This window comes from Rhinopithecus roxellana, chromosome 11 (genome assembly GCF_007565055.1).
Source record: "Rhinopithecus roxellana isolate Shanxi Qingling chromosome 11, ASM756505v1, whole genome shotgun sequence".
NCBI classification, from domain to species: Eukaryota; Metazoa; Chordata; class Mammalia; order Primates; family Cercopithecidae; genus Rhinopithecus; species Rhinopithecus roxellana.
In genome coordinates, this window is record NC_044559.1 from 77,915,103 (window position 1) to 77,939,547 (window position 24,445).

The 24,445-nt window shown below is 47.9% G+C and overlaps 1 protein-coding gene across 43 annotated transcripts in view; it reads left to right on the forward strand.

The window, feature by feature from the left end:
* Window positions 1-477: 477 nt before the first annotated feature.
* SORBS1 (sorbin and SH3 domain containing 1) overlaps window positions 478-24,445 on the forward strand; it is a 252,806-nt gene continuing 228,838 nt past the window's right edge. For 42 of the 43 annotated variants that reach the window (XM_030940317.1, XM_030940329.1, XM_030940323.1 and 39 more), the window contains exon 1: window positions 478-576. The gene's annotated coding sequence lies outside the window, so the exon portion shown is untranslated. The remainder of the gene's footprint in view (window positions 577-24,445) is intronic. The other variant, XM_030940319.1, reaches the window with a different exon arrangement.

Consider the following 24,445-nt stretch of genomic DNA (forward strand, 5'->3'; position numbering starts at 1 on the left):
ACGGCCAGCAGGCACTGATCTAAATGCATCACCTATGTTAACTATGTTAATCTTCACTAGATTTTACGAAATCGGTACTATTATGCCATTTTACAGATGGGTAAACTGAGGCCCAGGGGTTAAATAATTTATCAGTTATTTTACGTCTAAGGTTCCTTCCAAGCTCCCCGTGGGCGACCCTTCTGAAGAACCAGAAGGCACGCCAGGCCAGCGTCCGGCCCGGCCAGGACGGAAAGGGTCAGTTGGCCCGCGCGCCGGTTACCGGCGGAGGCCGGCGGGCTCACAATGCCAGGAGCCAGGAGCCAGACGCTTCCCCGCCTCCCATCTGCGCACACGCCCCTTCCTGTCACTGCCGGGCCCGGCCCCGCCCCTTGGCTCCGCCCGCTGGCCAGGCGCTGCCAGAGTGGACGGTTCCAGAGGCATGCTAATGAGGGGGCGGGCACCGCAGCCCATTGGTTGTCCGCGGAGTGTCGGTGAAGTCAGCGCTGAGTCCCAGAAAAACAGAGCGGGGCCAGCTGCAGCGTGTAGTGCGAGTGGGGCGGACGCGCGCAGCCCGCCTGCCCGGCGACCAGCAAGGTAAGCCCGCGCCCGCCCGCCCGGCCGCGCTCGCCCGCTCGGCAGCGGCGGCGCCGGGGGTGTGCGCGGCCCGGCCCCCGCGGGCGGCGCCTTTGTTCAGCCCTCGGAGGAAGCGCATTTAAAGGGCCAGCTGTTGGAGGGACTTGGGGGACCCCCTCCCCCAGAGCATCCCCCTATGGGCACGGGGAAAGCGGTGGTCCCCCGCGGTCGAACCGTCCATCCTGCCTGCTCGGCGGATCCCTAGTCTTTCAAGGGAAGTTCCCCAGGGTGCGGAGGATCTGGGGGCTTCCAGGGTTGGGGTTTTTATAAATTTCCTTTTTTGGTGGGTGGGGGGTAGTGCGATCGTGGCCTCTGCTAGGAGAGAATGTCCGCCCGTCTCAGGGTGGCTGCAATATGGGTGGGTGGAGGAGACATCAAAGCCCGGATGGGTTTGTGCTGTAAAGTGAAACTACCGAGGAGGGGCACCTCTGCAGCAGCCAGAGGAAGGCGGAGGGAGCGAGCGGCAGGATGGAGGCATCTCAGGTGTGTTCATTCATCAGCATCCCCTGGAGAGGGCGGCGGGAGGGGCGCAAGGACGACGCGGCTGGCCGGACCCGCCTGAATGAACCGGGAAGAGTATGCGCCGGGGACACCGCGCCTGCCCGTGCCGCCCGTGCCCCTTTTTCTCCCCGAGTGGCTGACAGCATCTTGCTAGGCAGCTCATCACCGACATGGACAGCAAGCAACTCCCTTCTCCGAATTCCCCGGGCATCCCCTGCTCCCACCTCGCTGCTTTCCGACGTGGCTTCCTTGATACGTGGTAGCGCCATTCAAGATAGAGGGGGAAAGAGGCTTGAAGTCATTATGTTTCCTTCATGGGGGAATGTGCTGTAGAATTCTGCATCCCCATACATCCGCTGTCGTAAGATGGCTTTGAAATTCACCAGTGCCTGCTTTCTCCAGGCAGACAAGAATTTATTACGCTATTACATTGCTACATAAAAGCAGAAGGGATCCCACTGAGCGTGGCTCGTTTTATCCAGTCCTCGGGTTTTCCCAGCATGTTCTGGGCGAGGCGTTGGATTTTTGTTTTAAACACTGAGCGTTGGGATGCCCCTGTTGTCACAGGGCCGACCTGCTGAAATTGCTGGAATTGGTTTCACCGTCAATAGGAGGGAGGTTCATCTAGAGACATCATGGAACCTATCTGGCATGTCAGGCCTCTGACTCCATCTCTCCCCTCAACCCCCCGCCCCCGCCCAGCCCCCCGCGCCCTTTTTCCTCTCTTAAGTGGAGGCGGGGGATGTCTTCACTCTCCTTGTGTTTTGAGCTCCTCTGCTTAGATTCAATTCTATGTTCTTGGTTGGAAAGGTATCTTGGTGGTGATGGAAGAGAGGAGGGTTGGATTAAAAGTGGGGTGGGCAGCAGAGGGGTCAGCAGCATCAGTGACAGAAAGCAGATGATGGACATATCTACAGCCTTCAGACACCAATGAGGTAGATGGCTGTCTACAGAGTGAGGGGCGTGTGTTTGGGCTGTGAGGGGGAGGGGTGGAGGAGAAGGATGCCTCCAGCAGTTTTCTGCCCCGCCCTCTGGATGCTGCCTTAAATAGCCCCTTGCCAACCAAGCTCTGATGTCTCCCTCTTGGCCTGAGGGGAAAGAAGGGAAGGGTTAGTCTGTTGGCACCTTTGCCCTAGGCACTGTTGGAGCAGATGGTTAGGAAACGGTTAGTTCTCCAGGGGTTGCAGAGAGCACAATTCTCAGCTGGAGGGCCCTGAGACCACTCCTCTAGTGACTTCCCTGCAGGGAATTAGCAACTGAAATGAAGTGCTGTCTACCCTCTGGAGTAAAGAGTTGGGAGGGTATTGTCATCTTGTGGACTATACCCACCTTGGTGGCCCTTTCCTTCTCCTGCCTGCTTTCATTTGTTGTAGTTGGAGAGTTTCTGTAAACTTTTCAGAAGACATTGGGCATATTGGGGAGTGGGTAGGAGTTATGGGAAAGGATGAGCAAATTCTTCTTCCTGGTAGAACAAAGCACTGCTCAGCTATTCCCCTCTTTCCCCTTCTCTAAAATAGAGTTCAAAACAGATAGCAGAGTCCAGGGCTTTCTTTGCAAAGAATGAAAGGGCAGGGCCAGGAAAGAAAGTTTTTATTGTTCAGCATTGATAATCATCGGGTCATCCAAACTTATCTCCTGACCCCTCCCTGGATGTGGAGATAGATTTGCTGTAGAGGGCACTCTATGGTAATTTAGGATTTGACCTCTCTCTAGGAGAAAGGCATGGATGGTCTCAAAAAGCTTTGGTGGAGGAGCTCTGGACCAGAGGCAGGACAGCTGGCTTTGGTCCTGGCCACCAATCTTTGGGGTTTGGGCTTCTGCTCTCTGGGCCTATGTCCTTGCTGGTGAAGTGGAGGATGATAGGGCAGAGGGTCTTCCAGGGTTCCTGACAACTCTGCTGTTCTTAGAGTCACAGTTTGTGACGGCATTTTCAGGTTCTTTCCTGTTTGCTAAACTGATAATAAATTCAAAGTATTAGGCCAGGCACGGTGGCTCAAGCCTGTAATCCCAGCACTTTGGGAGGCCGAGTCGGGCGGATCACAAGGTCAGGAGATCGAGACCATCCTGGTTAACACGGTGAAACCCCGTCTCTACTTAAAAAAATACAGAAAACTAGCCGGGCGAGGTGGCGGGTGCCTGTAGTCCCAGCTACTCAGGAGGCTGAGACAAGAGAATGGCGTAAACCCGGGAGGCGGAGCTTGCAGTGAGCTGAGATCCGGCCACTGCACTCCAGCCTGGGCGACAGAGCGAGACTCCGTCTCAAAAAAAAAAAATAAATAAATAAAAAAAAATAAATAAATTCAAAGTATTGCACAATGGCATGAAAGAAGCATTCTAGGACGCAGGTTTCTGTTGGATTCACATCTGCCTTTTTCTTGATTACTGTGATTGGTGAGGTTTTACTGTAAGTACATAAATAATTCAGAGCTAGAATGGCCCGGAGTGAGAGGCACAGAGAGAGATCCCAGAGTGAGTGGTTGTCTGTGGGAGATGAGGGTGGGATGGTAGATTGCTGAGGAAAAGGAGTTTTTGTAATTTGTTCTCTTTCCCTGTGGATGTTTAACTTGCTGGTTTATTTATGGTTCTACAGGTGAACGTTTACCTATCTAGAAGATGAGAGTTATAAAAGACCTCTGTGATTGCCATGTTCCGCCCCCTCCCCTGCCAAACTGAGGAATTTGAGGGGTTGGGAGGTTTGGCCATTTTTCCAAGGTGGCACAGCTAGCAAGACGTGGAGTTGGGGTGGGAACTCAGGTGGAGAGATTGTAGATCTTGTTTCCACATGTATCTGGGGTTTTTTTGTTTTGTTTTGTTGTTTGTTTTTGTGTTTTGGTGGTGGTGGTTGTTTTGAGACTGGGTCTCATCTGTCACCCAGGCTGGACGCAGTGGCACAGTCACAGCTCACTGCAGCCTCGACCTCCTGGGCCCAGGCAGTCCTCCTACCTCAGCCTCCGGGGAACTGGGACCACAGGCACACACTACCACACCCAGCTAATTTTTGTGCTTTTTGTAGAGACAGGGTTTTGCTGTGTTGCCCAGGCTGGTCTCAAACTCCTGGACTCAAGCTATCCGCCTGCATCAGCCTTCCAGCATGCTGGGGTTATAGGCTTGGGCCACTGTGCCCGCCTATATGTATCTGTTAAGCCCCCTCTTCCTCTGAGAGAAAGGATCCTAAGATGGAATAGGAAAACATGAGGAGGAAATAGGAGCACAAGAAGAGAGAGACTGGAGAAACAGACAAGAGAAAGTAGGAGGCTGGGGACAGGTTATGTGAGGAAGGAAAAAACACAGAAACCAAGCTTGGAGGAGAAAAGGATGGAGCTTGAAAGGGGGAGGCTCTGTTGTCTCTGAAACAGCTGAGCTCTTCTGCAGCCCTTGGGCTGAAGTGAGGAGAGGTTTGGAAGACTAGAATGGGGGTTGGGGGAGTGGACTGAGAGTTCAGCCTCAACCTGAGACTCACTTGGAATCTCCTTGGGATTGCTGCTGTTCACCCTCAGATTGCAGAGTGGCATGGAGGCTGCTCAGTTTCAGGGCCAACTGAGGCCTTTAGATCCATGGGAGCATGCAGAACGTGGACATGTGGAAAGTCAGGGGTGTGGGTGGTGATGCTGGCTGATGCTGAGGTGGGACTCAGTTCTGCTGAAGTCCCGGTTTTTTTGTAAATGCAAAACACAAAACACTTTTCCATGGATTTCTTTTCCGTGCAAGCGGCATTTTCTCCTTGGATTTTCATCGGTGCTTTGAACGTTTTATGAGATACTGTTTCACATACTCCCTTTTCAGAGGAGATACTTGGAGATGAATGATCTACTGAATTATGGCTCATTTGGGGGAGCTTCTGGCTTGTGACCTAAGCTAAGCCTCAGAATTTTCAATGAGCAATTAGAGAGCTGTGAACAGTGGTTGACCAGAGCATTAACCATTCGAAGGCAAGGATAAAGGGTGATAGTAGTTCAAGGTCTGGAGCTATAGCCAACAGCTGGCCATGAACAACGTAATTGACTTTGGCTAACTCTTCAAGCCCTGGGAAGTATCTCTGTGGGTCCTTTGGTGGCTCCCCATTTTTGTGTGTGGTTAGGCACGTGGGCCCGTCCTTGAATCTTGCTGTCCCCCATTCTTCTTTTCCTACGTCTCCCTCCTCTATCCATTTCTTTTTCTTACCTCTTTCTCCTTGCCCTCCTCCCTCATTCTTTCCTTATTGTCAGCAATATATCTTTGTAGTTTCTTTTAATCTATTGCCATTAAAATGTAATGTTCTCTGTTCTTCATTTCAAATCAGTTGAGGGCCAGGCATGGTGGCTCACACCTGTAATCTCAGCACTTTGGGAGGCCGAAGCGGGTGGATCACCTGATGCCAGGAGTTCGAGACCAGCCTGGTCAACATGGTGAAACCCCATCTCTACTAAAAATACAAAAATTAGCTGGGCGTGGTGGTGGGTGCCTGTAATCCCAAGTACTCAGGAGGCTGAGGCAGAGAGAATTGCTTGAGCCTGGGAGGTGGAGGTTGCAGTGAGCCGAGATTGCAGAGTGAGACTCCATCCAAATAAATAAATACATACATACATACATACATACATACATAAAATCAATTGAGTTCTGTCTTTTTTGAATGTGTATGTGTTTTACACACAAAACAAAAAAGAGGCAAATGAACCAAATCCAACTAAATTGCTTTTTATTTCTGTGTGGCCTTCCATTGATTTATCCCCCTACTTCTTCTGTGGTCAGCAGTGGCTTTTTATAGAAAAAAAAGTTCCCAGGTCTCTGTCATGCGGTTATTGTTTTTACAACAATGGAAAAAAGTTTCCACCCTTGTATTGTGGACCACAAGGGACACCCTCTCTCAAGGGATGTACCCTGTTTCTAGGCTTCCTTCCATGGAAAAAGTGTCTTTAATGCATTCTGTAACAGAGGCCTGTACTATAAGGGCTAGGGCTGCTGATGGCAGAGGTGGGGCTCTTCTCAGTGACTGCTGTACTGCTTAGAATAGGGGCTGGCAGGCTATGGCCTAGAGAGCACATCCAGGAAGAATTAGTATCATTGTTTTCTCTGTTTCCTCAGGCTGAGCTAACCTAACTGGCTGTAGCAGGACCCAGACCCTTTTGGAAAAGAATGAGATGCTTGTTAACTTTCTGATTAGTGTTGAGTGGGACCCAAGGTATGTCTTCTGCCCACCTTGGGAGGGTGGGCACCCATCAGCAGTTGCTGGTGTAAAGTCCCCAGATGCTTTGATGGATGGCTGCTGTACCGCTTTATGCTTTTCTTCTGACTCTCATTAGTTACAGAGAGGATTGACTGTTGATGCTCAGTGGTCAGCAAGTACTTTAGAATCTAAAGTGGGCCCCGCAAACAAGAAGTCACCTTGAAGTCTTCAGTTTTGTATTAAAAAATCACATGAGTTTTGTATTCTCTGTAATATATCTGTGCTGGTTTTAGTATAAAAGTATTTAAGTTGCTTTACTGTTGAATACAATTGACATTCTAGAAAATGTGTTTATCGTGGGGCCTCATTTGTCCCAGCCCGCCCTAAATATGCGTATCAGTCCCATACCCCAGCTGAAGAAGCCAGGGATACGGTAGGCATCAAACCTGCTGGTGCTGAGCCTCCATGCTTTCCTGCCTGCTCTGCCAAACCACCAGATGCCCAGTCATTCCCTACTACACGTCCCCAAAGGCCAGGCCCCCCTGCACCTCCCACCAGGACTGGTTCCCTCACCAGAAGGCTTTTTTCTGCGTTTCCTGGCTGATGCTTTCTTCCCTCAGACTTCCCTCACATCTTAAAGAGATGCCTTTCAGCTGGGCGTGGTAGCTCATGCCTGTAATCCCAGCACTTAGGGAGGCCGAGGCAGGTGGATCACCTGAGGTCAGGAGTTCACAACCAGCCTGGCCAACATGGTGAAACCCCATCTCTACTAAAAATACAAAAAAGTAGCTGGGCGTGGTGGCGCACACCTGTAGTCCCAGCTACTCAGGAGGCTGAGGCAGGAGAATTGCTTGAACCCAGAAGGTGGAGGTTGCAGTGAGCTGAGATCACGCCATTGCACTCCGACCTAGGTAACAAGAGTGAAATTCCATCTCAAAAAAAAAGAGATGCCTTTCTTCTTGTGTTCAGCTTTCTACTTCTGTTGTTATTGCTAGTTCTCTTGTCTGTTTCCTCCCCCATATTGTGAGTTCTAGGAATAGAGTGAGTCTGTGTTTCTTCTCTTTTTAAATTAAATTTTAATTTGTATAAAAATTTCACATATATATGTGTGTGTGTGTGTACACAGAGAGTTTCTTTTTTGTTTGTTTTGAGACGGAATCTCCCTCTGTCACTAAGGCTGGAGTGCAGTGGCGCGATCTCAGCTCACTGCAACCTCCGCCTCCTGGGTTCAAGCGATTCTCCTGCCTCAGCCTCCCGAGTGTCTGGGACTACAGGAGAGCACCACCACCCCCGGCTAATTTTTTTATTGTTAGTAGAGACAGGGTTTCACAATGTTGGCCAGGCTGGTCTCGAACTCCTGACCTCAAGTGATCTGCCTATCTCGGCCTCCCAAAGTGCTGGGATTACAGGCATGAGCCATCATGCACCCCTGCCCCACACAGAGTTTCGAAAGTCAAATAGGCTGGGTGTGGTGGCTTACGCCTGTAATCCATTGGGAGGCTCAGGTGGGCAGATCACCTGAGGTCAGGAGTTTGAGACCAGCCTGGCCAACATGGCAGAACCCCGTATCTACTAAAAAAACACAAAAATTAGCCAGGCTTGGTGGCGGGCGCCGGTAATCCCAGCTACTCTGGAGGCTGAGGCAGGAGAATCGCTTGAACCAGGGAGGTGGAAGTTCAAGGGAGTGCAGTGAGGGAACCAGGGAGTGCAGTGAGCCGAGATCGTGCCACTGCACTCCAGCCTGGGCAACAGAGCCATACTCCGTCTCAAAAAAAGAAAAAAAAAAAAAGTCAAATAATACTACTAGAAAAATATAAAGGCTGGCTGGGTGCAGTGGCTCATGCCTGTAATCCTAGCAGTTTGGGAGGCTGAGGCCATTGGATCACTTGAGGCCAGGAGTTCAAGATTTGCCTGGCCAACATAGTAAAACCTTATCTCTACACAAAATACAAAGAATTAGCCAGGCATGGTGGTTAGGATGTAGACATCTTTGAGGGGCTACTGTTACTCTGTTTACAACAGTTACTTCTAATGCACTGAGCTGTTTCTCCTGATATTGCTGTCATATTTATTGTTACCTGTTTACAATGCTGTTTTCTGATTGTTCATTTTAGATGTTATTTTTGTTTTTCCTTATTTTTGTTTTTGTAGAGACAGGGTCTTGCTATGTTGAGACTTTGCTTGAGGCCAGGGTGGACTTTAACTCCTGGCCTCAAGAACTCCTACCTCGGCCTCCTAAAGTTCTGGGATTACAGGTGTGAGCCTAGAGGTTACTTTTAGATGTTTTGTCTTGATGTCTTACTATGGATTGGAGCCTCTCCTCTGCTCCCCAATACTTCCCTTTCTTCCTATTCTTTCATTATAGATAAATCACAATTTTTGATTACATTGATATTTGGTGCTGACATTATTTTGGCTGTGTAGTGTTCATGACAGAGCCATATAGTATACTATAACATTTTCTTTCTTGTACATTTTTTGAGTTAATAATTATCTTACATTTTCTATTTACTTAGTTTCTATGTACTTGTTGCTAATTTGCAAAGTATCTGACAGCATCTTAAAACATTTGTTTTATAACATGTGTTCCTGTTTATTTATTTATTGAGATGGGGCCTTGCTCTGTCCCCCAGGCTAGAGTGCAGTGGTGCGATTGTAGCTCACTGCAGCCTTGACCTCCTGGGATCAAGTGATCCTCCTGGCTCAGCCTCCTGAATAGTTAGGACTACAGGCACCACTATGTCCAGCTAATTTTTAAAGTTTTTTTGGTAGAAATGGAGTTTCACTAGATTGTCCAGGCTGGTCTCTAACTCCTGCCCTCAAAAAATCCTCCCACCTCAACTTCTCAAAGTGCTAGGATTACAGGCATGAGCCACTGTGCCTGGGCTTGTTCCTTTTTATTTTATTACTGTTTTTTTTTTTTTTTTTTTTTTTTTTTTTTTTTACACCCTTTTGGAGACTTCCCTCCTATGGGTCTCCATTCTCTCTCCTTTGTTCTTGCCCGTTGACCTCTAGGCCTGTGGCATGACTCATCCTGGGAATTTCCTCACCTTATCCTGGGTGGGATTCTGTTTCCTCTGTTGATTTATTCCTCCACAAGTTTCTGAGAGAGGGTCTGTGGAAGCTGATCATTTTAAGCTTGCAGGTCTGAAAATGTTCGTATTCTACATTCATATTTGATTGGTGATTTGATTCATCTAGAATTTGAAGTTGAAAGCCATTTCCCTTAGAATTTTGAAGCCATCATTCCACTGTCATCTAGGTTCCAATATTGCTATCAAAATTTGGATACCATTCTAATTCTTGATCATTTATGGGTAACCTGCTTTTTCACTGAAAGTTTTTAGGATCTTCTTTCTTTCCTGTATTTGAAATTTCCTTGCTTTAAAAATGATTGGCCTGGGTCTTTGTTGTGTGCCTTTTTTTTTTTTTTTTTTTTTGAGATGGAGTCTCACTCTGTTGGCCAGGCTGGAGTGCAGTGGTGCAGTCTCGGCTCACTGCAGCCTCCGCTTACCAGGTTCAAGCAATTCTTGTGCCTTAGCCTCTCAAGTATCTGGGATTACAGGCGCGTGCCACCACGCCCGGCTAATTTTCGCATTGTTAGTAGAGACAGGGGTTTCACCACATTGGCCAGGCTGGTCTTGAACTCCAGACATCAGGTGATCCGCTGCGGCCTCCCAAAGTGCTGCGATTACAGGTGTGAGCCATTGCATCTGGCCAGTGTGTGCCTTTTTGATCTGAAGATTGACGTCTTTCAGTTGGGGAAATTTTCTTAAATAGATATCTTTTAATAATTTCATTTTCTCCATTTTCTGTGTTTTGTCTTTGGAATGCCTATTAGTTGAATGTTGGACTTCCTGTATCAAGTTTATAATTTTAAAATGTTTTATTTCCTTTTTTCATTTTATTATATTTTTGTCTTACTTTCAGAGAGCTATCTTCAGCTTTATCTTCAACCCTTTTCCATTTTAAACTTCATGCTTTCATGTGTTTATATGAAACATATTTGCATGTTTTACTTTCTAAGAGCTCCCTAGTTCTCTGAGCGCTTGCTTTTCTTTTTTAGATGACATTCTATTCTTGTTTCATGGGTACAGTAAATTCCTTTATATTAGCTTTTTTTTTTTATTTTTTTTATTTTTTATGGTTTTATGCTGTTCCCTGCTGTCCCTTGGAAGATGTTGTTTCCTCCAAGTCCCTTTTTCCACTTGTTTTGGTTACTGTATCTTCCATTGCAGCTATCCTTCCATGCATGCTGATCCTTGATTGTCTATGTATATTTTAAGAAGGGACACCGAAATGCTGATTGGGCATCAGTGCCACAAGGAAGGGACTTGTTAACTTCATTGTAGAGTGATCCAGCAGAGAGCCCCCTTTTTCTCTACTGGAGCAACCTAGATATCAGCGCCGGTAGATCTTTTCTCTGGGGCTTTCCTGGATAGGGCTTTCTTGGAGAGGATTTTACCTGGATGTGGGGTAGGGTGGGGTGGGGTGAGTAACAGCCTGGCCTTCTTGCATTCTGGGAGCCTCCATGGGGAAAGGGGCTAGGTATTAGTCTGTTTGATATGCAGACTTTCACTCAATCCCTGGGTCTTTTGAAAGTTGCCCCACCCACCATCCCTCTCTTCCATCTCTCTGCCTCCCTCAGCTGTGTCCCTCCCTCTGCTGTGTCTCTGGTGTAAGTTACCTGATCAGTGGATCTCCACCTTCTGCTGGCTGAGGCAGGGAAACCACCAGTCTGAGAAGATTGCATGAGGGACCCTGGGTCTGACTGCTCTTTGTACCAACTTGCAGGCAGGCAGGCACCCTTCTTTTTAGCCCCACCCTGTTTCCCTTTAGAGTCCTTGGTGCCTCCAGTTCCTGAATTTCTGTGCCATGAGTTGGGCACTTGTTTAGTGGCTCCTGCCCTGCTTGCACTTAACAGAGCAGACAACGCAGAAACCTAAATCAGCTACTGCATGGTGGTCAGCTCTCCACTGCTGTTGACATAGCTCATCTGCTGGGGTCTCTTTTTCATTAAGAAACGCATCCGTCTACTGTACTTTTAGTGGGAGTCCAGAAGAGAGCAGAGATAAACATGGGTGTTAAGCTCTCTGATTTGACCAAAAGTTTATTTCATTTCTTCATTCACACACTTAAATTTGTGCCTGATATAGGGTATATTCTCAAGAAATGTTTGTTAAATGATTGAGTGCCCATTCCTAAGATGATATGCGTACATTTAGTCATCAGATTTCAAGAGACCCAAACATAGAGTGTTACAAAAATAAATCCGTCGCTTATTCTGAGATAGACATAATAACAGGTAGCAGATCCTGCCTATTCTCCCCATGCAGTGGAGGATAAGACACATTGGGAGGGAGACAGTGTTACAGAGTGTTGCTGTCTTCAGCCCTGTCAGTAACTACCACAAGTCACTTTGAGAAGTCCCTTAACCTATCTGGGCCTTGGTTTTCCCAGCCTTACAATGAGATGTTGGTCAAGGTTTGATTCGATTCTGTGCATTGAGCACCTGCTGTGTGCAAGCCACGGTGATGGGATTCTCCACGTGTCTCTTCTAAGGCAGCCAGTGTGGTGTTTTGTGTGTGTGTTTGTTTTGGCATGGGCCACACTGAGCTGATTGTGTTTGGTTTCTATGTCTTTCTCCTGGCTTAGTTCAGTGCCTTGTACAGAGTAACTCCTCTGCACAGTTTGACTCTCCCTTTTTCTAAACCGAGGGCTCCTTGTGAGCACCACATCGCCATCCTCTGTATCTCCTGTGTCTACCACCGTGGTTGGTACATAGGGGGTATGTAGGAAATACTGGATTTTTTCACTGAGGAGTGGAAAAGAACTATGGGCCTGGAGAACAAGGCTAGCTTGTTGAGAGCCTAGCTGCACATTCCCTGGCCCACTTATGGAGATGGGGGACTCAAATGCATTGGTATTAAAATCAATGGAGACAGCAATTCTGGACCACAGCTCTGACACTAGAGGATTGTTTTTTCCCAAACAGATAGTAGTCGTATATTTGTTTCAAACAGCACAGTGGAGTGGAGAAAGACTGTTGTTACCAGTTAAGATCAGATTCATCTTAACCATGAAAATGAATTATGGATGTATCCCTGCATTAAGGTGTTTAAAAACATTTAAGTGTTTTTTCATAACTTCTTTTGATTTTCCCACACTTGTGAGTTTATGTGCCAAGACTAGTGACTAGAAATTTTAGGGAGATTGATTTAGTTCAGTGGAAGAAATTTTTTATTGTAAGAGCAACTCCCTACCAGACTGCATTAGGAAGCCCTGAATTCTGTGTCAAGCCGAGGCTAAATGTCCACTCGCCAGGGAACATGAAGAATTGATGCCTGTGTGGGAGATGAGGTACTATTAGAGCACCTGTAAAGTCCTTTGCTTTTGATTTGTTCATCAAATAGTTATTGAGCACCAGTTATAGACCAGCGTCCATGCTGGGCTCTGAGAATATAGCAGCGAACAAAGAGAAATGGCACCTACCCTCTTGGAATTTGTAGCCTAGAGCTGAGCTGTCCAGCATAGTAGCTGCTAGCCACATGTGGCTATTGAAATTAATTAGTTTGAAATACCATTAAAAATTCAGCGTCTCAGTCATGCTAGCCACATTTCGAATGCTCAGTAGGCACGTGTGGCTAGTGACTGCCCTATGGTCAGCATGGGCAGTTGTAGAGTGTTTCTATAATCTCAGGAGGCTCTCTTAGGCAGGCTGATCATAGAGCTAAGATTCTGTGTTTCCAGACCAGACATTTATGATTAGCATTTCATGGTGGAGGCAACTGAGGCACAGAAAAGCCATTTGTTTAAGGTTACGTGGCTAGATGGGACTGAGCTAGGAACAGGTCTCTTCTCTTTGAGTGCGGCTCTTCTCTCCCTGAGGTGAGGTAGGGCAACTGAGAGTAGTCTTTGCACTCAGGCTGCCTGGGTTCAAATCCTGGCTTTGCTACTTCCTAGATTTGGGCCTTAGGGTAAGTCACTGCCCTGTGCCTCAGTTGTGTCACCTGTGAGATGGAGGAAGTAATAGCAATAGCACCTGCCTCACAGGATTGCAGGGAGGATTAGATGATCCAGTCATTCCAGTCTTTAGAACTGTGGGCTGGGTGTGGTGGCTCACACCTGTAATCCCAGCACTTTGGAGGTCGAGGTGGGAGAATCACTTGAGCCAGGAGTTCGAGACCAGCCTGGGCAACATAGGGAGACCCCCATCTCTACAAAAACTTGAAAAATTAGCTGGGTGTGGTGGTGCAAGCCTGTAGTCCCAGCTACTTGGGAGGCTGAGGTGGGAGGATCTCTTGAGCCTGGGAGGTTGAGCCTGCAGTGAGCCACAATCACAGCACTATACCACTCCAGCCTGGGCAACAGAGCAAGACTCCATCTCAACAAAAAAAAAAAAAAAAAAAAAAGGAAAGGAAAGAACTATGCCTGATACATAAATAGTAATCACTCAGTGAATTCTGATTACTATTATTGAGACTGAGAAGGGGACAGAAGGTATAGGGAGAGCCAAGGAGGCATTTTCAAACAGCAGAGTGGAGGGGAGAAAGACTGTTGTCAGGAAGGGCTATGCTTGTAGAGCTGACTGACCACCTGGGGAGGGATATGTAATGGAATGTTTCTCAGCCGGGGGCTGCTTTAGTCATGCAAGCTGATGTGAAAATGCCAGTATGTCCACGAAGCCCTCTGAGTGTCACAACTGGTCACTGGTCCTTTGAATAAGGATCCTTTCAGTGTCTCCTTTCTCCTGGCTTGCCTGCACGTAGGCTGGTCCCCACAGCCCTTTCTCCTGTGCCCATACATTTTTTTCTCCCCTCACTACATCTCCATCATGGAATGGGTGGGACATTTACCATCACCTCTGTGGAGCAGAGGGCTGCATTGAAGGAATGCAGAAGACAGCAGGGACAGAAGCCCAGCTGGGCCCTGGTATTTTCTTGGAGGTTTCTATCTCTTGTTGGTGTCATTCCCTCTGTTGCTCAGTGTTTCACAGCATTCTAGGGGTGCCCCAATTTGCTGGATGAAGAGAAAGACAGCTCTGATGTTAGCGCCAGGGATGGGAGGGTGCCCCATTGGGTAGGTAAATCTCTGCTTATATGTGGAACTTTGGCTTAAGAAATACTTTATTTATTTATTTATTTATTTATTTATTTATTTATTTATTTTGAGACAGCATTTTGCTCTTGTTGCCTACGCTGGAGTGCAATGGTGCGATCTCAGCTCACTGCAACCTCTGCCTCCCGCGTTCAACCTCAGCCTCCCGAGTAGCTGGGCTTACAGGTGCCCGCCACCACACCCAGCTAATTTTTTGTATTTTTAGTAGAGGTGGGGTTTCACCACGTTGGCCACGCTGGTTTCGAACTCTTGACCTCAGGTGATGCACCCGCCTAGGCCTCCCAAAGTGCTGGGATGACAGGTGTGAGCCACCGCGCCCAGCCAAGAAGTACTTTAACAGAGCAGTCTCATCAACACTGTAGACATAGGCCCCGCCCTGCAGGAGTTTATTTCTTCATGAACACCCAGAGGGCAGGGCTCTCGTCTTCCCCAACAGACATCAACAGTGCATTTCAGGCAATGAAATAGGAATATTCTAGTATGATACAGTGTCTGTGGAGGTGCAGGTAGTGAGGGTGCTCTAGAGGTACATAATGGATGTGGCAGCTTGCTTCACCCAGGGGAGGCACACAGGGAAAGTACTGTAGGCCAGTGATGTATCTGAGGTCAGGTGTCTAGACCCTGGGCTGACCTGTGAGGAGACTGTTCCTAGCAAGCCTGATTCTCAGCATGACATAGAAATACAGGTTCTCCCTGATTACCAGTGCTCAGGAGTACTGAGTGCTTGGCTGGGTGCAGTGGCTCACGCCTGTAATCCTAGCACTTTGGGAGGCTGAGATGAATGGATTGCGTGAGCTCTGGAGTTTGAGACCAGCCTGGGCAATATGGTGAAACTCTGTCTCTAATAAAATAAAAAAATTAGCCAGGTGTGGTGGCATATGCTGACATGTAGTCCCAACTATTCGGAAGGCTGAGGCATGAGAATTGCTTGGACCCAGGAGGCTGAGGCACAAGAATCACTTGAACCCAGGAGACAGATGTTGTGGTGAGCAGAGATCGTGCCACTGCACTCTAGCCTGAGAGACAGAGCAAGACTCTGTCTCGGCCGGGCACGGTGGCTCAAGCCTGTAATCCCAGCACTTTGGGAGGCTGAGATGGGCGGATCACGAGGTCAGGAGATCGAGATCATCCTGGCTAACACAGTGAAACCCCGTCTCTACTAAAAAATACAAAAAACTAGCTGGGCGAGGTGGCGGGCGCCTGTAGTCCCAGCTACTCGGGAGGCTGAGGCAGGAGAATGGCGTAAACCCGGGAGGCGGAGCTTGCAGTGAGCTGAGATCCGGCCACTGCACTCCAGCCTGGTCGACAGAGCAAGACTCCGTCTCAAAAAAAAAAAAAAAAAAAGACTCTGTCTCAAAAACAAACAAACAAAAAAGAAGTATTGAGTGCTTGAGGCTTTACCTATGGTACAGTTTGGATGTGTGTCCCCACCCAAATCTCATATTGAAATGTAATTCCTAGTGTTGGAGGGGGGCCTGATGGGAGGGGATGGGATTGTAGGGACAGTTTCTCATGAGTGGTTTGGTATCATCCCTTTGGTACTGTCCTCACGATAATGAGTGGGTTCTTGTGAGACCTGGTCAATTAACAGTGCACAGCACCTCCCTCTTTGCTCTCTTGCTCCTGCTGTGGCCATGTGACATGCCTGCTCCATGCCTGCTCCATGCCTGCTCCTCCTTCACCTTCCGCCTTGATTGTCAGTTTCCTGAGGCCTCCCTAGAAGCCGAGCAGATGCCAGCATCATGCTTCCTGTACAGCCTGCAGAATCATGAACCAATTAAACCTCTCTGTTTATAAACTACCCAGTCTCAGGTATTTCTTTATAGCAATGCAAGAAAGGACTGATACAGCCTGTAACTGGCTTTGCCAGTTCATTCCTGTTTGGGCCTTGACCTTCCATCATCTTGGGTGGTGGTCTAGCTTATAACAGTTATGATAGGAGTGGGTGCTTAGTAGATCCTGGAATTGTCCTTCTGTTTACATGTCAGTGTGAAAGCTCATTACACATTTATGTAATGGCTCGTGCATTGATTATTAACATCAGCCTGTGGGCTGACCTCAGTTTCCTGGTATGGAAGGCCACTAGGACATACCTTGTGAAATTCAGTTTCTCTTATTGCCGGGAGTCTGTGAAACCTGGTGGCTGAGCATACAAGCAGTATGTCTGACGTGTAAAAAAATAATTCATTTGCATATTGCTTTTCTCCACTTAGAATTTATCTTTAGTTGGGGCAGATCCAGTGTTGGGTGACTGTTTCCTGTGAGCATAGAATTATGGCCAGGGGTTGTAACTGCTTTTAACAAACTGACAGGGAGGAAAATGGAACTATTTGCCTGGTACATTGATGTATGGGAGTCTTTCCAGTGCTGCTGTAAGATATACAATGCTGACTCTTCTGGGCTTGGGCCTTTCTTTCTCTCCCTTTTTTTTTTCGAGATGGAGTTTCACTTTGCCACCTAGGCTGGAGTACAGTGGCATGATCTCGGCTCACTGTAGCCTCTGCCTCCTGGATTCAAGTGATTCTCCTGCCTCAGCCTCCTGAGTAGCTGGGACTACAGGCACCTGCCACCACTTGTGGCTAATTTTTTGTGTTTTTAATAGAGACGGGGTTTCATCATGTTGACCAGGCTGATCTTGAACTCCTGATCTCAGGTGATCTGCCCACCTCAGCCTTCCAAAGTGCTGGGATTATAGGCGTGAGCCACCACAGGGCCTTTCTTTGTAGACAGTGCACACAGGAGGCTGGTGATAGGAGACTGGGCAGAGTGTAGAAGCCAGAGATGAGGTAAGAAAGGCTGGAACTGGAGCTGGGAGATCTGAGTCGCTGCCCCAGTGGCCTGGCCAGTGGGGAATGTGGGTGGAGAGGTGAGGCAGGAGTGGAAACTGCTTTTAAGCAGGACAAAGTGAAAAGAGGCTCTGGAGAAAGAAAGCAAAATCCCAACAGGGATAGAAATGAGAGTAGCTGGAGAAAGCTGGGGCTTGGGAGAGCTGAGGGCCTAAGTAGGGTTTGGTGGTGGTTGCTGAAAGTCAAGTTGCCAGGTCCATGAACCGAGGCCAAGGCAATGTTAGGCCTTTCAGGACTATTCTGTGTCTGCTTCACAGGGCCTCTATGTTGGACATGGTACATTAGAGAGCCAGCAATGGCAGGTGTGAGGGGGTGAGGCCCCCTAGGAACTGGGAAATATTAGTCATGCCTGAGCACTGATAGAAGATACGGCTTCTCATCAAGACAGCTGCTCCGGGAGGAGGCTCTGCAGTCGCCAGCCTGCATTACAGTTTATGTTCTTGGTTTTGTCTTTAATTATTAAAGGCATGGGCTATTTAAATACTCACCTAAAGCGTCATTGTGAGTAATTTTCCCTTCCTAGGGTCAAAGATGCTCCAGCAGGGAAGGGGTTTGGTGGCCTATGGTTCTGGGTTCTCCAGGTGCTTCCCTCAAGGAATGCAAGGATGTCATGAGGACATCCTAACATGCCCTTGACAGTAGGGTGCAGACCGCCCTGGGCTGTCTTGCAGATTGGCATTTATTTTGAGTGAGTCCTTAATTTGAGGAGTATAGGATGTTCCCTTTTATCGTAGGCAAGGAAGAAACAGTGTTGTTAGAAGATGTAAAATATTTAACACTCTCTTTAAAAAATTAACTGTCCAGGAGCCTTTGATTGGTAGTGCCTGTGGCAACATGCGTGGTTTTCAGGAGTGTCTTCTCAGAGTCTCTGGGCTCCTCAGAGGGGTGATGTGGGGGTCCATGGGTTAGGGGTGATGTGGGGGTCCAGTCTTGGGAGGGCTGGCTGGGAGGCCAAGAGCCTACCTGTTCTGCCTGGCTTAGAGGCTGGGCAGTAGCAGGGCTGAGCCACTCCCTCCGAGGGTGGTAGTCTAGTGTCATCTGTTTTGACAAGTGGAGAGGAGTGAAGGGGAGAAGGAAAGCTCGCCATCCTTCTTGGCTTGCTGAGTTTGTGCATTTGTTTTGTTTTGCTGGCCTCTGTTAGTCCCTGGTGCCTACCGTTCTCCATCCAGCCTCAGGACTTTTGCACGTGTGGTTTCCTTAGCCTGGAGTGTGATGGCAGCCTTCCTCCCTTACCTGGTTAGGGCCTCTTACCCCTCAGATCTCACCTGGAGAATATGTTCTGGGGAAATTATCTCCGGTCCTGCTTCCTAGGTGACACTCTCCTATTTGAGGGCTCTTATGGTTCTGTGGTCTTTGTTACACTTGTTTGGAAAATCATTGTTTGCCCACCCTACCAGCCTGTAGGGTTATGATGACAGTGGCCAGGGCTCTTTCTTGTCACTGGTATGTCCCCAGTACCTAGCACGGGCCTGGCCTACAGAGGGGCCCCGCTATCTATTAAGTACATTAATTCATTGTTTCATTTATTATATTTTGGGTTCGGTAGAGATCCTGGGAATACAAGGAGAATAGAACACCCCTGCTGTCCTCACCAAGCTCCTAAACTAGAGCAGTGGATAAGCCGTGCTCAAGATAGCCATTGAAGGCAGGAAGAAAGCTTTATCAGTCGGAGTTCTGTTTATGCTTTAACTAAAGGAAAGACTTAGCTTTCCTATGTATAGGAGTACAGATTTTATAATTACTTTGTAAGTATCCTCAAAACTATTTCACAAATAGGAAGGTGTGATCAAAAAGTTTGGAGACTACTGGTCTGAAGGGAGAGGTAGGCAAATGAAAGAGTGTTTTTTTTTTTTTTTTTTTGAGACAAAGTTTCTCTGTTGTTGCCCAGGCTGATCTCAGCTCAGTGCAACCTTCGCCTCCCAGGTTCAAGTAATTCTCCTGGCTCAGCCTCCCGAGTAGCTGGGATTGTAGTTGAAAGGGTTTTTATGCCAAACTGATGAACAATATGTTAGGGCAAGTACAGGGTACCATGAGGGCATGTGGGTTGGGTGAGCTGGAATCCAACCAGAGGACAAATGGACCAGCACATGCAAGGGCAGGCTTAGTGGATTGGGAGAAGGGCACATACTTCAGAGGAGGGCTTGCTACTGGGATTGGGAGGGGTTAAGAGTTAGGAATACCAAGAGAGATGAGACTGGGCCCCTGCCTGCAGCATGGGCATAGTCTAGCAGTGGTGCAAATGTGCCTTAGGAGAGACACAGCATGCGGAATACTTGGCATTCAGAAGAGGGTAGATATTTTGCTTAGGAGGGATCAGGCCTGGTCATGCTTTAAAAATGGAATATGCTCAAGATCACAGAGGCCCCTCTGTTCATTGTAGAAGGGGAAGAGGAGGGTGCTGGAGGTTGACTTCAAGGCTCTTTAAAGCCAATCTCAGGAGAATGACGTTCTCCTTGGTCTCCTTCTACCCAGGGGGATTTTTATCCTAATGTGATTTAGACCCCTCCTCAGGTTTTATTTTGCAGGTTAGAACATTGTATAGGAACAAGAAAATGGCATATGGTATATATAAATAAGCATATTTGGTATGTTTACTTACCTGTGTAATCATGCACACTCCCTTCTTTTCTTTTTTTTGTTTTCAAGTCCCAGGGCTTGAAGTAATTACGTAATTAGAATCCACAAAGAGTGTGGCTAGATAAGGTGTAATTAAAGAGGAAAGCCTAATTTTGGAAGAATGATAAGAGGTCATTTGACTCAGTCTGGGCCCAAATCCAATCTTGGAAGAACAGTGAGAGGTCATTTGGATGTAGGGAGCTTGAGGCCACCCCGGAGCCCAGACTGGCCTCAGAATTGGACAGATTCTATTTCAGTTCACTGTGAAAGCCACTCATTGAGCATCCTCTTGGTTTAGGGTATTGTGGGAGACCCAGCTATGAGTAAGGAACAGAAGTCCTAGATCTCAGGGAGGACATGGGGGAATAGGGCCTGAGCATAAAGTGAAGAGATGACTCCTAGGGACAGGGTGTGGGGCGGTGTGCGGAAGGATTCACAGAACAGGTGGCATTTAACTTGTGCTTTGAAACATAAGGAGGGTTTCAAGAACATGGAAAAGAACTTTCTGGGTCTGTTAGAGACACTCAAATAATATTTGTGGAATGAATGCCAGGCTGAGGTTGGAGGTGGAAGGAACATGGCCATATTGATGGATGGTCATTTTGCAGTTTGGTGATGGGGTCAAGCTTGTACAGCTCAGACAGTGTAGTGACAACTCACAGCCAGGAGGCCAACAGGCTTGGGCGCTGACTGTGTAGTGGGGATTGTGTGCAGAGGAGTCAGAGAGCACTGTGGAGGTCATGGGAGGCCTCCTTGTGGAGGGAAACTTGGACAGAGCCTTGAAGGATCAATAGGAGGGAGGAAAGGGGAGAAGGGAGGACCCTCCAAAGGAGGGGAATGACATGGGTACCTAGAGAGGGATTAGAGAGGAGATCATCCCCGCAAGAGAGGAGGGGCACATACGAGAGCAGGGTGAAACCAGTTTGGCGGGAGTGGGTAAGACTGGTTTCTGGGGGTTGGGTGTGTTGGGCAGGATAGGATTGATCCAGTGGGATAGAGGAGCCATGGTAGATTGTTGGACAGGTGAGTGGCATGAAAAAGACATGTTAGGGCCAGAAGAATCTGGCCTTGTGGGTGGGATGGGCTCTGGGGAGCTCAGCCTCAGCTCCTGGGCATGAGGTGGTAGGGACCAGGCATTAGGCTTGGGAGGTTGGGGCCATCTGCAATTTCTTATCACGGAAGGGTTCTGGTCTTGGTGCTGAGAGGATGCGAGAAGGCAAGGGAAGAGCTGGAGGTGTTTGCAAGGTCCCAGCCTGGGAGAATGGAGATACTTGAGATAGGAGGGGTACCAGCTGTTGGGGAAAGAGGGCATGAGTGGGGACTTGGTATATTGAGAGCCCCAAGAGCCCTGTTCTAACCCCTGGTTGTGATCTAGTGGAGAGACCTCAGGCCAGTCCCTTCATCTCCTGAGCTCCATTTCATTGTCAGCAGGAGCTGCTGCCTTTATGGTTCCATCTCACCTCAGTGCAGTAGTTGCAGCCCTGGGCTCAGGCAAGGGGAAGGGTCTAGGCTGGGATTTCTGAGGCCATCCCTTAGAGTAAGAGAAGAAACACATTGTCCTGTTCCTTGTTCTGGAGTGAGCAGGAGCCTGGGGGAGGGTCTCTGGCTGACCAGCTTGGATGAGGAGTTGTGGGGAAGAAGGGGCTGTCCTGACTCAACCAGCCCATCTCAGGGTGGTTTTGAGACTCTTTGACGAAGGGGTGTATAAATTCTAAGCTTATGCAGATATTGAGGTACGTGCAGTATTCTGGGGCACAGCAGGGAAGGGGTTAATCATCCTGAATTTACAGAAAGGAAATTCTCAGGGTAGGGAACTGGTAGCTCGTGAACTCCTACCCAATCTCCACAAAGCTAGTCTTTGGGAAACTTAAGGCCTTGGGTCTTTAGAGACAGAGTCTACAGGGAGGGCTTCCTGGCAGAGGAGGACTTGGACAGAGCCATGAAGGATGAATAGTATGTTGGAAAGGAGAGAAGAAAGAACTTTCCAGAATGACATGGAGTTATAGTACAAAATTCACAGAATAGATTCCAGAAAGGAAGGCATACGTTTTTTGAATACCTAGTATGCCTACCAGCTCTATTTGCTAGGTGCTTTCATGATCTTTGTCTCGTTATCTGTACATCATTTGTGCCTTTCTTATTATTAGCCCATGTTACAGATAAGGCAGTAGGATTAGAGGGGTGAGCTACTTTGCCCAAGGTCTCAGTGGTAGGGTGAGATTTCATTTTATTCAGATTTCTGACTCCAGTGGCAACAAATACCCATGCCACTATATTCTGCTGGCTCTCTGGGAATATAGGAAAAACAGATAGTGATTTGTCTACATGACTTTACTCCCAAGTTAAACAGTTACCTAAAATGCGGCTGCGGCTGCCACCCCTGCTGCAGCTTTGCAGTACTGTGCAAATCTTAGAGAGCAGTGATGGGAGGCCCTTAGAGCTCCTTGGAGTCTGAAACCCTCATTTATAGATGAGGAAACTGAGGCCCACAAAGGAGAAGAGAATGTGCCAAGGTCAGGGGCAGAATGGGAATGAGAACTAGAAGAGTCTGGAGACTTTGGCTCTTGTGGTTGTTTAAAGGCTTCCTAGGCTCCCTGTGTAAAAGTTTGTTTTTAGACAACAATGGGAACCTTTGTCTGGAGAGTTGGTCTGACCAGGGTTGACTATGAAAGGGTCTGTGTGTGTGTGTGTGTGTGTGTGTGTGTCTTTCCTTTGCTTTAACCTCAGATGCCTTTGAACTAGCAGGAAGGATTCTTTCAGACCAAAGGTTAAGACTAAAGGCATTTAACAGGTGGAAAGAGCATAGGAAGGAGGGGGAAGATCAGAAGCCACAGAAACAGAAGACTAAACTCCGGGCTTGGATAAAAGGAATTTTCCAAGCCTGTAAATAATCACTAACATTTATTGAACACCCACTGTGCCAGGCAGTCTTTACATGTCATTTTATGTAACTGCCATCGCTTCCCCATGAGGGAGGTGCTGTTTAATTGTTCCCATTTTGCAGATGAAGCAACTGAGGTTCCAAGAGTCTAAGTGACCTATTTAAAGTCATAGAATCAGTACAGTGTAGAGCCAGGACTCCAACTCGCCAGATCCTAAGCTCTCCCTTTAACTCCCAAGGCATTTTATTGGACTAGGTGCTCCCAGCTACCTGAGCATATGAGGATATATGAAATAGCAAAACAAACTTAAGGAGGTCATCCTTTGGCAATGGTTCTCATGGGGACACAGATTTTATCCCCGGGAGACATTTGGCAGTGTCTAGAGTCATTTTTGTCACAAATGTTACTGGCATATAATAGGTAGAGGCCAAGCATGCTTCTGAACATCTTAGAGTGCACAAGATAGCTCCTTGTAACAGAGTTACCCCAAGCAGAATGTCAGTAGTGCTGAGGTTGAGAAACTCTGGCCTTTGGGAACCCGGTTGTATCGTTACCACTCAGAGCACAGTGCTAGCGGAAAGTCCCATCTGAGGAACGTGAGTTGTTGCTTTAGCTCTAGAGACTTACATTATACCTTACTGAATATTTATAGTTTGGGTTTGTCACTGACTGCGCCTTGATGGGCCAAGGTGGTGGGAGTGGTGGGTGGAGGCTGGAAAGAAAAATTCTAGCAAGGTGTGACCAGCCATGGTGGCCCAGGGCTGCATCTTAGTTGTAGCAGGTGAGAGGTGGTTGGGGTCCACTGCAGGCCACTGAGAATTGATTTGCTCACTTCATATGTAACTGAAATAAGAATCCAGAGGCAGCTAATTGTGCTTTTGTAAAATTTATTTTTATTTTTTTGTGAGACAGGGTCTCGCTTTGTCACCCAGCCTGGAGTTTAGTGGTACAATCACAGCTCATTGCAGCCTCAACCTCCTGGGCTCAAGTGATCCTCCTGCCTTGGCTTCCCAAAGTGCTGTAAATGTGCTATTTTTTAAAAAATTAAATTATTGCTCTGACTGCTCAGCATCAGAAACCTCTGAGGAAGGGTTACATGTTGCAGATACACTCAGATACAAGTAAGCTGCTTGCCAAATTCCTCTGTTACCAGTTACTGTTTAATCTAATGCTAGTCAGCCCCTATCCACTTGGAGAACTGCGCACAAATGTGGGGAGCCCCAGGACCCTTGGCTTTTACTGGAGCTTCCCATGCTGAACCCGTCAGTCAGAGCAGCTTCTCTCCTGAGGGCAGTGCCGAGGAAAGGGGCCACTGCGTTACCCTGACTGCTGTTGCTTTTCTTTCCCTCTTCCAAGTCAGACATGGAAAGGTGGCTCTGTGGGCATGTCTCAGATGGTGACCTCCCCAGGCCTAATTTCTGGCTCAGCAGCAGCCCCTCCCTCTGTAACACTGGTTGAGTGCTAGCACTGCCTTGCCAAGCGACTGCTCTGGCTGCAGACGCATACTTATGGCCCTGCCTTCACCCTGCCGGCCACTTCCTTTCTATCACCTGGGACTCACCCCAAGGACTCTTTCACGAAGCTCTCTGATCATTCCAACTAACAGTGTCCCTTCTCAGGCACTCTCTGCTCCAGTGACTTCTTTGCTCTTCTTTTTTTTTTTTTTTTTTTTGGAGGCAAAGTCTCACTCTGTCCCCCAGGCTGCAGTGTATTGGTGCAGTCAT